The following is a 6648-nucleotide window of genomic DNA, read 5'->3' as shown; positions in this document are numbered from 1 at the left end:
TCCTTCTCTGAGGAGACAGAACACATCTGGCTTCCTGGGATGCACATTTTTAGTGGTATTTTGGAACACATGCACCATTGTCTTAATTCTTCAGTCAGGTGGGAATGTTGTTGTTTCATAACTGAGAAATCCTCCTTAAATTCCCAAGCCTGACTTTAGATATGGCAAGACTAATTATGTTAATAGCAAACTTGGAGGTGTCAGATATTAACAGTTATTAAGAACTATTAACAGAAATTAAGAAAGGAGGAGAGAAGAGAATGAGAGCAGAAAAGCAAAGGTTAAGTCATTGGAGTCTGGATTAAAGATAATGAAAATAAAAACGTATCAAATAGAATTAGAAATGTGCCCTGTAGTAGCTGTATGCTATGATAAGACCTTGCTGGCCTTCAGTTAGCCTGATGATTGAGTTGGCTTTGCAATGTACATTGTTTCCTTGCTAGCCAGCCTGTAATACTGAAAAGCCAAAATAATGGTGGGAACTACAGTCTGATCAGCTACATAATATCACAGATACTACATATGTTTTATGTAGTATGACATAAAATTATTGGCTTATTTATTAATGAAAAAGAGGCCTAACTTTAGTCCTAACATTAGACTTAACTAAAAGGACAAATAGCAAAAACATATTCCCTATATATATATAGGAAATATATATATGAAAGTACATGTGATCTTCCATTGATAAATGAGATAACCATTTCCTTTCTCCGAGGTAAAATGTAGGAAGGAATGTTTTAACTGCATCTGGGTTACATGCATGTCTTCCACAGCTATCATACGCTATTGGTCTGAGTGATCCTCTTGCTATCTCAGTGTTTCATTATGGAACCTCAGACAGATCTGAAGAAGAGCTGCTTGAGATTGTACAGAAAAACTTTGATCTACGTCTTGGAGCTATCATAAGGTGCTGTTAGTATTTGCTGAAATAAATAATATTTTTAATGTTCTTTTAACAGTTTAATATTAAAGTTTCTGGCTCCTAACCTCCCAAAAGTCACCTTCATTATATATCTAATATTGCTATCATTTCTGCTGTTGCCTCTCCCACACACTCAGTATGATATACAACGGGCAATTTTCAAATCTGGTCACAAGATGTACTGAGTAAGTAAGACTGGTGTCAATTATTTAATGTTACATCTCCCAGTAACAGTGGTAGTGTGTTGTGTTGCAGTTTATTAGCCAGGTGGTAGTGAGCTTGATAAAGTACAATTAAAATTTAATATCAGATGTAGATAGGTTTTTTCAAACAATCTGTTTAAGGGGCATGTAAGCCTCCGAATCCCAGATTTATCTGGAAGGCATCAGAAAGATTGACTTTTACTGAAGAAAATTAAACAAGGTCTCCCTGCTTTTAATCTTTAAATAGTAACAGTCTGTGAGACAGTTGTCACAAGATGGCACAAGACAGTGCCACTTTGAAATGAGTCGGATGTTTTAGTGTTTGCCACTGCTTTTCTGGGAATGCTGGCCATTAGCCCAGAAGAGAAAACAACATTTTTAAGTTACTAGCTTCTTCAAGCCTGCATTCTGCATCAGAAAATCTGAGCAATGAGACTCTGTCACTAGTTGTCATACAGCCCTACGTAGCCTGTTTTGAAGTCAACTGAATTTGATTTAAAAGGAACACAGATTTTTTAAATACTTCCATAAACTTTGATAAGAGATTGAAATATCTTGTGTTAAAAAAGGGGGGAGGCAGTGGGAGGGGGAAGGAAAAGTAAAAGAAAAAAGGAAAAAAGAAGAAAGAAAAAGGCCACCATGAAATGAACTGTCTTGAAGTGAAAATTCAGTTGTGTTCAGAAGCATGAGTCATTGAGTCTACCATATAGTCAGTGAGGACACAGAAACCTCCTGCAGCCAACTCAGCCATATACCTTTCTGAAATATTTCTGGGCCTGAGCAAGCAGGTGTTTTAGACAGACATTAATCCTTATGTTTAATGAAGCATGGAAATTATCCTGCTCTCTCAGAGAAAGGGCTGGAAAAAGGAAGTAGATTTATCATCTGTACTTATCAGCAGTGATTGACCTCCATACAGTGTAGCTGTTATTTGATCTTAATATTTTTCTTTCTGTTTGTTTTTTTTTCCTTGATTAACTCATGATTCTGTAGGTGAACCCTTAGGGGGTAGAGGTTGTTGCTAGAGGTTCAAAATCTCAGTCCTTTTGAATCTCCCGGCTGATTCTCACCTCTTTTTTTCCTATTAAGGAAGCTACCACACTGTGTATTCATCCCTTATTAAGCTTCATAAAATTTGGCATTGGAGCTCAAGTCTAAGATACGTACCAGCAAGAGTATGATTTCATGCATCAGGGAACCACTTTGTCACTTTCAGCAATGCTAGTTTTAAAACTAGCTTAATGTTAACACATTTATTTGAGTGAACTGATCTAAATGATTTACTTCTCTTTTCCATCTGGAGCTATTCCTATCATTCTAGTCTATTTTCTAGTCTATTTATCTATCTTTCTAGTCTATCTATCTAGTCTATTCTAGTGTATATTCTATAGAAATCTTTACTGTGTTTTATTCTGAGGGGTAAAATGCCAACATTTGAATGAATGAATAGGAGGTTCTTTTGTTGCTTGAAATGAGAGCCAGCTCTCAGAATCAAGCATTGTCAACACGTTTTTCTGGTTTGGCCAACCTTTTGCACTTCTGTTTAGGATCTTATCCAAACATATATACTGACAATAGAGCTAACTTTCCTCCCCTTCCCCCCCCCCAATTTTTTTTTCTGAGATAATGCAAAGCATTTTAGCAACTCAAGTTGCTAGGTAACATTTCTAAGTGTTAACAGCTTAAAACTCCTCTGTGCCTTTGTAATTATGTTAGTTCATCACCATCAGCAAATATCAGATACTTTCCTTGATTGAATGCGTTCAAAACCGCCACATTTTTTAAAGTACATTTTCCTAGCCCTGAAATTGTGAAAACATTAGAAAAGGAAAAGAAAGCAAGCAAAACCAAGAATATGGTATAGTGAATATTTCCTTGTTAAGCTTTACCCCCATGACCTTCAAAGTTATTTAAATGGTGCTGATTATCAGTTCTGAGCAGCTAAGCATCAAAATACTTCATGCTGTCTCACTTTTCATCTAGTCAGAACTCATATTTTGATGGCTTTTCTACTAGGGTCAAGTACAAATGACTGCTCTAGCTCTTGGAAAGTGTGATCATGTTGCAGAAAATGTTATTTGAGACTTAGCTGCTGTACATCATGAGATCAAGTGTGAGAATATGTAATACCTTCACCATCTGAAATAGATTAACTATGCTGCTAGTATTTGCTCTTCTTTCCTTAATCTGCTATTCCTAAGAGAGTTTTCAAAGTATGAACAATTTACTTTGAGCACGCTTTCAAATATAATTAAATAGAATAATAAATATAAGAAAGCACAGATAGAAGAAAATGTATCATGCCTTATCTAAAATAAAGAGAAACATCTGTATGGATACCTGTGACTAACCTTTTAGCATAGCTGCAATCTACTACATAGTACAGAATGAAAAACAATGATCATGACTTGCATGTTTACTGTTTATCTAATCATAATTGCTATTAAGCCCTATTCTAATGATTTCATGCACCTTTGCTTCTTTTGAGATCACCATTGTCTTTATAGCACAGTAGCATCAGAAAATATTCTGTAGTATACTTTAAATAAGACAGAATACATGAATGCTTGCACAATTGCACCTAAGCTTAATTCCAATTGCAGTGCTTCTGCATCACAAAGTTTAAAAAGCCTTATTTGTTTGCCTTTAATAGATCTGAAGAAAGCTGACTGTAATTACTTTAAATTGATTACTTTAATTGCTGCTATAAATCTGTGTGGCTGTGCCACACAATGCCTAACTCATCTTTCTTCCAGGGATAATACTAATTATCCCTCTGATATGTCTAAAACACAAGACATGTTGGAATACATATATTTTTTCTTTTCGTTTAGGGAGCTGGATTTGAAGAGACCAATCTATCAAAAAACAGCATGCTATGGGCACTTTGGGAGAGAAGAATTTACATGGGAAATACCCAAAAAGCTTGTGTATTAAGCTTTTCAGAATCCTTCAGTTAACTGACAGGTGGTTTAACAGTCAGGTACAACTTCAAGCTGTTCACACAAAGACTGCACCTACTCCTGTTCTAAAATGACACTGTGTAACTAATAGATGTACTAAAAATCGTATGTATTCAAATTCTAACTTTCAACTTCAAATGCATGCAGCTCTATCCAACATACTTCAGCTTTGTCTTTGGTAACATGAACAATTTAGGCCTTCGGCTGCGATAAGAATTTAAGTGCACAAATGATTGTGGGAACTAAAGTCAGTACAGTACTGCCAGGGAAGCTGGCTTCTGCTTTCCCAGTTAATCTTGTGTTGAAGTGGGTGACATACTTTCAAATAGTCCTCTGCAAAAGGAAAACAGTACTAGATCTATTTGTCTTAATGCTTTTGGCAGTGACTTCTACGACTGCCATTCCCTTTGGTCTAAGCAAGTTAGTAGAAATACTTGTTTCAGAACGCGGTCATTGTAACTCTAGATGAAGTTAGATCTGAGTTAGTGTTACATTTGCTTGGACTGTCGTAATTTTCTAATGAGCTTGTGTGTTGTAATTCTTCTACTCATTTATTGTTACTCCTTTAAAACTGCAGTTTTCCATGTCTGCTTGAGTTGGATGATTTTGTTAAGTTTCACTGAGCCACTGAATAAAGTTTTTTGTAAAAAAAATAAAATTGGAGGGCATTACTTTCTTTTGAATTCTCTAGCTGAAAGCACAAACTGAAGAAAGAATTCGAAGTCATTCAGTTTTTCTTTAAGGACTGGAAAATATGAAAAGGAAAATATGAAAAGGCTTGTATACAGGAAGTAGCACTACATATCTAATCTCCAGAGCTTCTATCTAAATATTTTAACAGATTTTCTAATAACTATTTACATGGGGAAGCTAATTTGCCCAGTGTAAAGTTTTCCTCAAGAACAGTAAAGGATGTGTGCCTTGTTTAAAACAAGCGAACAGAAAAGGAGCTAGCTCTGCTAAATTTTGTTGTGCTTAATACAATACCAGAGATGAAGCAATTTCTCCACAAAATCAATGAACATCTTTTCAAATGTTCCCATTATCATCCTAGAAATGAATTACTTAAACTGTGGCTTCAGAAATGAAAAATGATGCCCAGAGCAGACATGAGCAGCAAGATTGCTGAAAATTTAGCTAAATTAAAATGTTGTCTATGTAGAGGGATCAATCAAAATATTTTTATTTCCAAGTGTTGCAAGTGCTGCTTTATTGTACACGTTAATTTAATGTCAAATAAGCAGGCTCTTTGAAATGCATGGCTACAATATATTATGTAAATCTCTCAAAATACGGTGGCTTATGATCTATGTAAGAAATAAACTATAATCATACACCAGAGTGAAACACGTAACACTTTGTGCATTGTATTTTGTGACTTCATCCAGAGTAGCAAGCTGTATGGATATTCTGATAATAAAGTTACACGAATGAAAAAAACATGTTACTATGAAATTATTTGAGTATAACATACAGTATAACATGTAGAGGTATTAGTTGCTGTTCTAGGGAAAAAATAAATCAAATAATGAATTTAGATGTGCATTTCCAAAATCTAATGGCTCTCATGAGGGTCCCTGGGGCAGAATTAAACCTAAAGCTTTCAAAAGGGCATAGTTGCACTCAAACTCAGACAAGCCAATTAGAGAACAAAACAGAAGTGCCAACTCAGCTATGAAAGTGTCTATCTTTCTCATCTCAGAAAAGATGAAGTGTCTCTGCAGGCGAAATGAAGACACTCATACTAAGAAAGGTTAAAACCTGTTCTGTTTGTTTTGTGTCAGAATTAGCTTAATGACTCACGCTTTCAGAGTATTTCAGGAGAGCTGCTGCATCAAAAAATACAAGCATTGTAGAAGTATTTAATCTTCCTTCTAAGATGTACTTCTGAAATTGGTTTTCAGCTGAGCTGAGCCTAATAAATCTTATCTAGGGCCATGTAGACCTCATGTATCTCACTTTGCTAGCTTATTTCTTTTAAATGCTACAGAAAGATGCAAAATGGAATGCTTATTCATTACTCTTTAATTCAATTTAATTCCTAATGAGCTGAAAGCAATTACTGATATGGAAATAAAAGTGAGTATCATTACTAAATGCTAGTAAACAGAACAAACTTGTCATTTAATAATGCCTCAATTTATAGCTCTCCACTGCCTTGACCTTATACAAAAGGAAATCTCTTTTTTATTACCTTCCCCATCCAAGACTTTTGGTCTAAGTACTCTTGGCTTCTTCTGGGTGAGGCTGTAGAAGGAAGAAGAGTGGATGAGAGTAAAAATAGGAAGACAAGAGCATAACTTTCTCATCAGGATCTCAACAATCCTGCAGCAGTCCGTTCTGTTCGTCAGAACTGGGATGCAAGTTAGCAGAAGGTAGCACAGCCTTGTTTTTTTCTGCTTTCCAGGATGCCAACATAAAAGCAGATAGGCCTTACTACCTTATCAACTCTAAAGAAAACATCCAGAAGACTCTCAAGATGTGTAAATAACAAATAACAAGTTAATCTTTTTGGCCAAGTACTGTTAAAATTCAGGTATTATACATTATGCAAAAA

Source organism: Meleagris gallopavo, chromosome Z (assembly GCF_000146605.3).
Source record: "Meleagris gallopavo isolate NT-WF06-2002-E0010 breed Aviagen turkey brand Nicholas breeding stock chromosome Z, Turkey_5.1, whole genome shotgun sequence".
Lineage (NCBI taxonomy): Eukaryota > Metazoa > Chordata > Aves > Galliformes > Phasianidae > Meleagris > Meleagris gallopavo.
Note: the sequence above shows the minus strand (reverse complement) of the source record.